Below are 12,247 nucleotides of genomic sequence, written 5' to 3'. Positions count from 1 at the left end.
ACCAACTGCGCGGGGGAGAAGAACTGGCGGAGACGATACAGAACGCCCAACCTCGAGGAAGCTGATTTAGCGAGAGAGGAGATGTGAAGTTTCCAGTTGAGATTTTGAGTTAAGGATAGACCGAGGATGTTTAGTGTTGAAGAAGGTGACAGCTGTGTTGTCGAAGAATAGGGGATAGGTGTTTGGAAGATTGTGTCGAGTTGATAGGTGGAAAAATTGAGTTTTTGAGGCATTGAAGGACACAAGGTTCCTTCTGCCCCAATCGGAAATGATAGCAAGGTCTGAGGTTAAGCGTTCTGCAGCCTCCAGTCTGGAGTCGTTTACTTCCTGTTTTGATGGTCTTCTATTGAAAGAAGTTGAATAATGCAGAGTGGAGTCGTCGGCGTATGAGTGGACAGGACAGTTTGTTATGGAAAGAAGATCATTGATGAATAACAGGAAGAGAGTGGGTGATAAGACAGAGCCCTGTGGAACGCCACTGTTGATAGGTTTAGGGGAAGAGCAGTGACCGTCTACCACCGCAGAGATAGAACGGCCAGAAAGGAAACTGGAGATAAAGGAACAGAGAGAGGGATAGAATCCGAAAGAGGGCAGTTTAGAAAGCAAAGACTGGTGCCAGACTCTATCGAAGGCTTTCGATATGTCTAGCGCAACAGAGAAAGTTTCACCGAAACTGCTAAGAGAGGATGACCAAGAGTCAGTTAAGAGAGCAAGAAGATCGCCAGTAGAACGCCCCTTGCGGAATCCATACTGGCGATCAGAAAGAAGATTAGAAGTGGCAAGGTGCTTTTGAATCTTCCGGTTAAGGATTGATTCAAAAGCTTTAGATAGACATGAAAGTAAAGCTATTGGGCGGTAGTTTGAGGGATTGGAGCGGTCACCCTTCTTGGGCACAGGCTGTACAAAGGCATACTTCCAGCAGGAAGGAAAGGTAGATGTTGATAGGCAGAGACGAAAGAGTTTGACCAGGCAGGGTGTCAGCACAGAAGCACAGTTATTAAGGACAATAGGAGGCACTCCATCAGGTCCATAAGCCTTCTGAGAGTTGAGGCCAGAGAAGGCACAGAAAACATCATTAGGAAGAATCTTAATAACAGGCATAAAGGAGTCAGAGGGGGGATGAGTAGGAGGAATATGCCCAGAATCGTCCAAAGTGGAGTTCTTACAGAAAGTTTGAGCGAAGAGTTCAGCCTTAGAGACAGATGAGACGGCAGTGCTGCCGTCAGGAGAGGAGAGAAAGAGGAAGAAGTGAAATTGGAGGAGATATTTTTGGCCAGATGCCAGAAATCACGGGAAGAATTAGAAGAAGCAAGGTGTTGACATTTTCTATTTATGAAAGAAGTTTTTGTCAGTCGGAGAATAGATTTGGCACGATTCCGGGCTGAAATGTATAGATCAAAGTTAGTGGGAGTTCGAAGGTTCTGGAACCTTTTGTGAGCTGCCTCTCTATCTTTAATAACACGAGAACAAGCATGATTAAACCAAGGCTTTTTAGCATGAGGAGTAGAGAAAGTACGTGGAATGTATGCCTCCATTCCAGAGACAATCACCTCTGTGATGCGCAGAGCACACACAGAGGGGTCTCTCTCCTGGAAGCAGTAATCATTCCACGGGAAATCGGAAAAGTACATCCTCAGGTCGTCCCACCGAGCTGAAGCAAAATGCAAGAAGCATCGCCTCCTTGGTTGGTCCAGAGGATGTACAGGAGCGATAGGACAGGATACAGAAATAAGGTTATGATCGGAGGAGCCCAACGGAGAGAACAGTTTGACAGAGTAAGCAGAAGGATTAGAGGTAAGGAAGAGGTCTAGAATGTTGGGCCTGTCTCCAAGACGGTCGGGAATACGAGTAGGGTGCTGAACCAACTGCTCTAGGTCGTTGAGGAGAGCAAAGTTGTAGGCTTGTTCACCAGGCTGGTCAGTGAAAGAGGATGAAAGCCAAAGCTGGTGGTGAACATTGCAATCTCCCAAGATGGAGATTTCAGCAAAGGGAGAGTGGGTCAAGATGCGCTCCACTTTAGAGTTCAAATATTAAGAGTTTTACATAGTTAGTAGAGTTAGGTGAGAGATAAACAGCACAGATGTATTTAGTAATAGAATGACAATGAAGTCTTAGCCAGATGGTGGAGAATTCAGAAGAGTCAAGGTCGTGGGCACGAGAGCAAGTGATGTCGTTGCGCACGTAGGCGCAACATCCAGCTTTGGATTGAGATTTAGGATAGAGATAGTAGGAGGGAACAGAGTAGAGATTGTTGTCCGTAGCCTCAGAAACCTGTGTTTCGGTGAGGAAGAGAAGGTGAGGTTTAGAGGAGGAGAGATGGTGTTCCACAGAATGAAAATTAGAACGGAGACCACGAATGCTGCAGAAATTGATAAGGAGGAGGTTCGAGGAGTTATCAGGAGATATTTCCCCATTCAAGGTCCACTCATCTACATAATACCTTACCTTACCTTACCTTACCTTGCCTTACCTTACCTCGCCTTACCTTACCTTACCTTACCTTAACCTATTCTACCTTATCTCACCTTACCTTACCTTACCCTATCCTACCTTACCTTACCTTACCTCACCTTACCTTACCTTACCCTATCCTACCTTACCTTACCTTACTTCACCTTACCATACCTTACCCTATCCTACCTTACCTTACCTCACCTCACCTTACCTTATCTTATCATACCTTACCCTATCCTACCTTACCTTACCTTACCTCACCTTACCATACCTTACCCTATCCTACCTTACCTTACCTCACCTCACCTTACCTTATCTTATCATACCTTACCTTACCTTACCTTACCTTGCCTTGCCTTGCCTTGCCTTGCCTTGCCTTGCTTTGCCTTGCCTTACTTAACCTTACCTTCCATAACTTACATTACATAACATTTCGAGTCTTACCTTCTATTTTGAGGATTTGCATAGATGCGTGTAAGGCTCACGGTAAAGAGAAAACCACTAACCACTTAAGGACAACATCAATCACCTCAGACCTACACTTTTTCGTACTTATAAAGAAAGTATCACGAGTCCTTCTTTCCCATTTAAGGTTCACGCATCTATGCAAATCCTCAAAATAGAAGGTAAGACTCGAAAAGTTATGTAATGTAAGTTATGGAAGGCAAGGTTAAGTAAGGTAAGGTAAGGTAAGGCAAGGCAAGGCAAGGCAAGGCAAGGCAAGGCAAGGTAAGGTAAGGTAAGGTAAGGTAAGGTAAGGTAAGGTAAGGTAAGGTAAGGTAAGGTAAGGTAAGGTAGGATAGGGTAAGGTATGCTAAGGTGAGGTGAGGTAAGGTAAGGCAAGGTAAGGTAAGGTAGGATAGGGTAAGGTAAGGTAAAGTAAGTTAAGGTAGGGTAAGGTAAGGTAAGGCGAGGTAAGGTAAGGTAAGGTAAGGCAAGGTAAGGTAAGGTTAGGTAAGGTGAGATAGGGCAAGGTAAGGTAAGTTAAAGTAAGGTAGAGTAAGGTAAGATTAGGTAGTTCTAAGGTAAGGTAAGGCAAGGTAAGGTAAGGTAAGATATGGTAAGGTAAGGTAAGGTAAGGTAAAGTAAGGCAAGGTAAGGTAAGGTATGGTACGATATGGCAAGGTAAGGTAAGATAATGTAAGGTAAGGGGGGTAAGGTAAGGTAAGATATGGTAAGGTAAGGTAATATAAGGTAAAGAAAGATAAGGCAAGGCAAGGTAATGTAAGGTAAAATAATGTAAATTAGAATAAGGTATGATAAGGCAACGTAAGGTAAGGAAAGGTAAGGTAAGGCAAGGAAAGGTAAGGTAAGGGAAGGTAAGGTAAGGCAAGGCATAATAAAAGGGAAATCATATAAGCACATTTAAAATCTCAGACCTCACCCATTTTCAACACTATATGAACGGTATCAATTTTCCCCGTCGAGGTCCACGCCGGTATACTCCCTCACCCCAACGCCACACTATGCTCTTAAAGCCGACCTGCCCACTCCAGCCTCACCCCCACGGCCTTAGTGCCTCTCCCCTGGCCGCCCTTCCTCTGCCTCTCCGTCTTACTCCGGGGCTCTGACGTCACGCCTCTGTCTTGGTGACGTCACAGCGCCTAAAGATGGTTCTCGTAGTCTTCGTTCGCCAAGTCGGGGTCACGAGAAAACACGTTATGCTCTTGTCTCTGTAGCTCCATAGGCTAGCGTCACACATTCACGATCTTGCCTCCCGACGTCATGCCACACGCCGACGATTTTAGAAATTTCAAAACAATCGGCGCCCTCCCTGACTCTGTCACCCGTCGCCAATAGGCGCACCTAACATCACCAAATGTGGGGTACAAACTTAGCGGAGGGACTGTTTTTGTGCCGCGAAAGGCGGCAATGGGATAAAGAGTAGCCTATCCGGATTTTTTGTTTTTATTTATTAATGATCCACGAGACATCCTAGAGTTAAATTAAAGTGTGTGTTTATCTTTGTATTCATTCATACACACACTGGTAATAATTCTTTGGTGTCTGATTCACTTAATTGAGTGAAATTCTATTGTGATAAACAGTCACAAATTCGTATCACTAGTAAAAATGAAACTAATAATGTAAGTTTTGCCACCATAAAATATACACAAATAGATAAATATGAAAGCTCACGAAGTCACAGTAAGTGACATCACCTGCTTTGCGCAGTAAAAATATACTTATTTAAGGTACCTGATACCCGCAAAATGGCGGGCGCTGCTGCCTCGGGCCACAGTTGCCGTATAAAAAATATACGTATTTTTATATTATTGTTCTGTTGTTTATTCAATGTTCTGTTCAAGAAAAAGAATACCCATAATTTTGGTTAGTTTTTGGTTATAAGGATTCTTTACGAAATACATTTATAACATTACCGCCTATAAGTTAGGAAGCGTACTGAATGAATCCTGGATCGGCTATGGTAATGTTAGGTGCGCCTATTAACCACGATCCTTGGATGTCCATCTCAACAACGGCTCAACAACATCGATTCGACGTCGGCAATGGTCGGCATTTTTTTTTTTTTTTACGTCTTGGCCTATTGCGCCGGTAGGCTTCTTTCCGGTGGATCCTAATGGTCGGTCCAAGTCTTCTTCCCGGTGGGTCCTGATCGTCGGCCCAGCCCATTCTGGCACAGGCGAGTGTTTATAGTGGCGCCATCTTGCATTGGCTCATGCTGCCCTCCCGGAGCTCATCTTTAATCCTAGAATCTATGGTCCTGTTTGATAGGTGGTCTTCTGGACAGCATGTGGGTAGTTTTAAGCCACTCGGCGGCGGCTGAAAAATTCCAGCTTAGTGGCACCGGTCGGGGATTGAACTCGCGTCCTCCTGAACGCGGGGCCGTCTTGCTATCTGTTCAGCCAGGGGATCAGTTTACGATGATCGTAATGTACTGGCAGCACGACATTTTCTAACGTCGGGAGGCGTCGGGAGTCAGGATCCTTTTTATATCAGTTTCCCTTTGCATAAGAGTCCTTTTAAATTTTTCATTGTTTTCTTTCGCCCATCTTGCAGTCTAGCTATATTATCGATTTATCTGTCTGTTAACCTATCTGGGTATATATCTATCTATCTACCTATCTATTCAGTGATCTATCGGGCTATCTAGCTATCTGTTTTTAGTCTGATTTTGTATGTGTCTATCACTTTATGTTTGTAGGCTATATATGCGACTATCTATATATTCATCTATCTTTATCTTTATCTGTCTGTTCCGCGTAGATATGCATAATATATCTATGTAAGGATATATGTATGTGTATATGTATTTGGCTACCTATCGTCTATCTCTTTATCTATCTGTTTATGTTTCAGCTTATGTTGGTATGTATGTATGGATGTGTGTGTGTATGTATGTATGATTATATGTAGGGAGGTGCGTGTGTGTGTGTCTGTGTGTGTGTGTGTGTGTGTGTATATAATACCTACCTACCTCCCCCCCCCGACATACAGTTTTCCGTCCTCCGCCACGCAAAAAGTAAATGGATAAGTGATAATTATATATTCCATGACTAGCATTCACGATTAGCCAGTCATTAGGCTCAAGGATACACACACACACACACACACACACACACACACACACACACACACACACACACACGTACAGCACCGCGTTATATATCAAGCCGTGGTGGCGTTCATTTCGTAATCTCGAGAAATACGAGTCTACAGCCAGTCTTACCATTTCTTTCTATTACATCAGACACGAGCGAAAACCACAGAGAATGCAAGCGTATCCCTTCCAACTGAATGACTAACGTTTTCTCTTTCAAAGCTAGGAGATTATTATATGGGTGACGGAGGTAACCTTGTGGCTGTCCGGTGAGGCTTAGGGCAGGCTAGCTAATGCGTGGCGGGTGTCAAGTCGGGGTGGGGGATGGTTAGGAAAGGGTTAGGTTACGTAAGGCTGGAGGGACATCTTAGCAAGTCACCGGCAGACTCGTCGAAGCCTTTTTTATTATGATTATATATAGTGTAGATCGGGAATGCTCTTTTTTGGATAGTTGTTGTTCCCTTGAGCCTTTAGATAATTTGACAGTTAGCATGATACGTTTTCCATCGAGCGCTAGTGTTAACATCGTGGCCCGGCGCTGCACTTGTATCAGCTGCTGTTTCACCGCCAACATATATCATCAATGTTATCAATGTCATCAATACGTTTCTCTGCCTCCGAAATATCCTATATTTTTAATTCAACAATGACTCTGTAGGCCAACTTCTCGGTCGAACAAATTAGAAGGCATGTAATAGTGTCTTCCATTTAGCGTAACCTGTTTCTGGGTCGTGATCTGTATAGTCCCTTTAAAGATAGAGTCCCGACAACCTAAGATTTAGACGCCATTATTGGTCCTGTTGTCACCACGAGAGCGTGTGATAGCGTTTGAAAAGCACGGTGAAAACAGGCACAATAATGGCGTCCAAATCTTAGGTAGTCGGGACTCTATAAGAGACTCTACAGATCACGACCCCAAAACAGGTTACGCTAAATGGAAGACGCTATAAATACACCTTACCAAACCTTAATCGTGGAAAAAAATGTTTCGCCTTTCATTTTTTTCATATTTTGTTTTTTTGGTGGGTTATTTTTTTACAGCATAGGAAACAACTCAAGGGGAACAAAAAGAAAGTGAAGAAAAAAAGCCCGATAATCGTTGCTCCAGAAAGCAAAAAGTAGAGTGGCCAAAAGAGAGGTCAATTTCGGATGGAGAGGTGTCTTGATACACTCCTCTTGAAAGAGGTCAAGTCATAGGCGAGAGGAAATACACACGAAGGAAGGCTGTTCCAGAGTTTACCAGTGAAAGGGATGAAAGAATGGAGATGCTGGTTAACTCTTGCGTAAGGGGTTTGGACAGTACAGGGATAAGCTAGAGTAGAACGTCGAGTGTGGCGGGGCCGCGAGAGGGGAGGAGGCATGCAGTTAGCTAGCAAGGTACATACATACATATATGAACCTATGTTTGACAAATCTATATCTTCTTGTCTTATAACTTTTCGAAGGATATACTTTGCTAAGTAAGCAAAAGATTGATATTATGTTACTTATGTAAGCTTTTTACTTCTCTGTGAAATAATAATCTTTTCAACGTCTTGGGATCCTTCTTATACAACAATGAAGAGGAAAGCATACTTATACACTTTAGCAATGCCATGAGCCTCGATAAATTTCCTGACCGTCATAAGTTGGAAGGCATGGTATATGACTCGGCAAGGCGATGGAAGGCTTTTAACTAATTGTAAAAAGCTGGGCCAGATTCTCAAATCTTTCGGCACCCCAGCACACATATCTGACACGCTTTTCATAGGAGTTTTGGGCATTTCCAGGGATAGTTTAATGGTCCTGGTGGTAGTTTGACCCTTCTTCTATGTTATGATTGTGAAAAGGCACTCATGAAAGCCCGATTGATCTCCTTTAAGGCCTTTGGAAATAGTTGATGTGAGAGGCGGAAGCGTCTGAGAATACCGATCATGGAAGACACGTTATATCTCTTAGCAAGGTGATGGAAAGCTTTAACGGATAGTCCTCAGCTGGAAGACGTGTCATATGTCCTAGCAAGGCGATGGAAGGATTTATAATTTTAATATGCTAAAAAAACATGATCTTTAGGCTTATCAAGTCAATGCTAGGCTCTTGATGGATCGTAATGTTGTGAAAAACATGACTACATTGAGTATCAAGGTAATGGATGGCTTTTAGTTGACAATAAATGGTGGAAAGACTTGATTATACGGCTTAGAAAGGGGATGGATGACTTAACTAATTGTGATAAGCTGAAAGACATGATTATGTGGGTTAGAAAGGCGATGGATGACTTAACTAATTGTGATAAGCTGAAAGACATGATTATATGGCTTACAAAGGCGATGGATGACTTAACTAATTGTGATAAGCTGAAAGACATGATTATATGGCTTACAAAGGCGATGGATGACTTAACTAATTGTGGTAAGCTGAAAGACATGATTATGTGGCTTAGAGAGGCGATGGGCGGCTTCATGCGCCAATGAACTGATCGCAATAAGCTAGAAGGCATGTTTTAGTTATATAATAATTACCGTTCCATCTTTCTGTACCTCTTCAGGATTTTTACAATTCATTCCCCTTTGCCCTGTTGGCGAATCACACTCATCACCGCCACCGATTCCACTGATCCGAATTCCTTCTCCATTGACCCTCTCTTTTTACGCTCTCTCTCTCTCTCTCTCTCTCTCTCTCTCTCTCTCTCTCTCTCTCTCTCTCTCTCTCTCTATCTCTCTCTCTTCTCTTATCTATTCTTATATTTTCTTTTCTCTCTCTCTCTCTCTCTCTCTCTCTCTCTCTCTCTCTCTCTCTCTTCTCTTCTCTCTTCTCTTCTCTCTCTCTCTCTCTCTCTCTCTCTCTCTCTCTCTCTCTCTCCTCTTCTCTTCTCTTCTCTTCTCTCTCTCTCTCTCTCTCTCTCTCTCTCTCTCTCTCTCTCTCTCTCTCTCTCTGTAGGCACCGTACTGCTTTCCCGGGTATTAAGGTGGTTGAAACTCCGAGACTGAATGAATTCAATTTTAATCAGTATTTCTTCACATCAGTCTTGGTGTAATCGTTTCTGCAAATTAATAATAAGTCTTAGACGTACGAAACTTTAATAAATTAGACCATGAATTCCTGCGTAATTACTCTTCAATACAAACAGTTCTATAATATCTTGGTCTGTGTCACGAAGATAACAAGTAACGGTTAACTCCGTTAGCCTTAACGATATATTATACATAACTTTCCTGAGTAATCACTCTTCCTTACAAAGCACACACACGATATATAAATTATCTCATCACATACATAAAACAAACAAATAATAGAACTATTAACATACCAAAACGTGTCCTTCTCCAAACTCAACAACAGTAGGCTCCTTCCACAGTTGGCTCGTCGCTGTCTAGCACACGGGTTCGATCCCCTTGGCTCTCGTGAATCGTCTCCTTGCTCCTTGTGTCTCTAGGGGACGAGCACACGTCTCGTCTCTGTCGGGGCTGGGTCTGCTCTGCCCTTCCAGTGCTTTTCCCGCTCATTCCCGGCCTAGGGGCGGCGTGGGTACTGTAACGAATCCCACATGTTTGTTTGAAACTCTGAGGGTGAGGTCACAGTGCCACCTGACAGATGCGGTCAAGATACCTCACGTATGGTAAACATTATCACTAACATCTGCTGTTGCAACACCTCACAGACGAAGCCAACATACAACACATACCTACCGTGATACATACTAAAGTTTGACGGCGATCGGGATACGGAAGGTTGAGGTTGAGGTTGAGGTGGCACTTGCTGGCTCAGGCCTATGGTCCCAGGGAGGGACGGCTGTGTGCTTTCCACTACCATCATCCGTGTTACCTCTATTCCTCTCTTCGCAATCATACAGTCAAGTTGAAAGCACTTACACCCTCCCCTTTGAATCCTCTCAGGGGTTCAACAAACCTATTTTCCTTGTTACTTGAGGTACCACTAAAGGTTAAACGGCGTACGAGATTCTTAATCAATAACAATTCACACCAGCTTAAACGTTAGGCGATACGTACGGAAGTCTTAATCGCTATCGTCCTTATATAGGAGAGCAAGCTTTGACAGGAGTCTATCTACGAATGATATCCCGCGCCCGATGGTAGCACTTCGGGCTAATCCGTCTCTTCCAGTCTTCACTGCGCTGACGCTACTTAGGGGCCATTGACACCTTGGGGAGTTCTCCACTAGTAGTACAATATCCCCGACTGTTAGATTCTTACACGTAACCTGCCACTTTTGTCTTTCTTGCAACGTTAACGGGTACTCGTGTTTTCATCATTTCCAATACAAGTCTGCCAGGTACTGTATGTGTCGCCACCTTCCCTTACTATGCATGTCCCTCTTGTTCGTGATATGGTGTTTTCCTGGGAGGATGATCGGGTGTTTGGCTTTCCAGCTTAACGAGGTTTCTGACAACCGTCCTCCGACCAGTTCTCCGATTCGTAGCATCTCGTCATGGAGCATGGGGCTCAGTTTGCGAATCGCACTACTCTTCTTAACGTTCTCCCCCTTGCTCAGGGATAGGACCTCTTCGGGGAAGACTCCTCTGTACTACCTGGATAATGGCCCCTTCTGCCTTGTCTAGCTCCTCTACAGTAATGGCCCTAGGGAGGATCCGGTCCCCCTTTTTCTTAGTCAATGGCTTACCTTTGTCATAAACGGACACAGTGAGCCTATCTAACTAAGTGTTCCAGCACTTCCCCCGCTTTTTTTTTTAGGGCAGGGAATCACGGTTGAGGTCTAGTTCTTTAACTTTCTTTCCGCGAACTCTACCGAGAGGAAAGCTTACAGGTCTCTGCTGCTGCTGACAAACTTTGCGAGTTCAGAACCACCCTTCGAGCACGCTTCTTGGGCTTCATGTGCTCTTTTACCTACTGATTTCCTGTTATTGGGCAACATAGGGCTCTTGTCCTTAAAAGGCGTACCTATCTCGTGGTGACCGATGTCCGTCGGTCGACAACTAGCTTCGATCTTCGCCATGCAGCTTCTGTCTTCCTCGGACGGGTCCTTCTTAGTAGAATTTACGTCTATGAACTCCTGGTCGTAAATATTTCTTCGAATATGGTCCGAAGTGACTTCTTCAATCTTCACGCGGCTAACTCTGACATTTTAACCGCGTTACCCATTGAGGGTCAGAAAACTACCCATCCCAGCCTAGTTCTGGTAGCGAAGGGTCCTCCTTCCGTGATGCTGGGTATCACTCCCATGGGCTCTAGGGCTAGTGGCACGTTTATACCGAGCAATAAACCGATGTCGACATCTATAGTTCTGGCAGGTTAACTGACCGTAGATGAGGCCAATCTTCCAGGTCCTCATTTCGGATTATGTTTTCCCTTGAGACTGGAATTTTGTCCACGGTGTACATGGGTGGTAGCGACACGAAGTTATTTTCTTTTAGGTCACAGATCCCTGATACCATTTCGCTATCCAGCATAATGTCATCTGCTTGCATGGTAGACAGACGTATTTGCGTTGGCCTCACGTCCCAATGGGTTAGCTTGCCCAGCAGATCTCAAGTGCAGAATGTGGCTGTGCTACCGTTGTCAAGAAAGGCGTGAGCGGGTATCAAGTCACCGTTGGCGCACCGTATCTTTACGGGGATAATTGACAACTTGTCGGGCCAATCGTTTCGATTCGCTCTTCCCGTGTTCACCAGCACCTGTTTGGCCTGATCATTAGGTCCGGCCTGTTTGTTGAACTCGCTCTGTTTTGAGGCGTCATCCTCGTTGGTCTGCGTAACCTCCCCTTCGTCAGAGGTTTCCCTGTGCAAGACTGTGGGGTGTCTACCCTTACATATCCCACAGAACTTTCTTTTTTTGCAGTCTCTGGCTGAATGCCCCACGTCAGATTTATGGAGTTTACCTTCCCATGCTCTCAGTTCGTTCCATACTTTCTCTGCCAAAGACCTATCTTTGTGCTTCATCCCTGACGAAGTCCACTACATCCCCAAATGCAGCCTGTTTTGATTCCTTGTGTCTGATTTGGGCGGCCCTGTTACGCCATTTTTCTTGCAAGGGAAAGGGCAACCTAGTCAGAATCCTCCTCAAGGTCTCCTCCTGTTCACTCTCTAGGGACCCTCGCATTCCACTCAGAAGTATATTACGACATCCATCCAGCTCGACGGAGAACAACTCCAGGTCTTCAGCATCGCCGTCCTTTATCTTGGGCCAGTTAGTTACTTTCTTTATGCTCTCCCTCACTATCGTCTCTTCCCTGCCAAACCTTTCTTCCAGTCTACTTAGTGCCGTCTTGTACCCT

The sequence above is a fragment of the Eriocheir sinensis genome, chromosome 20, assembly GCF_024679095.1.
Source record: "Eriocheir sinensis breed Jianghai 21 chromosome 20, ASM2467909v1, whole genome shotgun sequence".
Lineage (NCBI taxonomy): Eukaryota > Metazoa > Arthropoda > Malacostraca > Decapoda > Varunidae > Eriocheir > Eriocheir sinensis.
Note: the sequence above shows the minus strand (reverse complement) of the source record.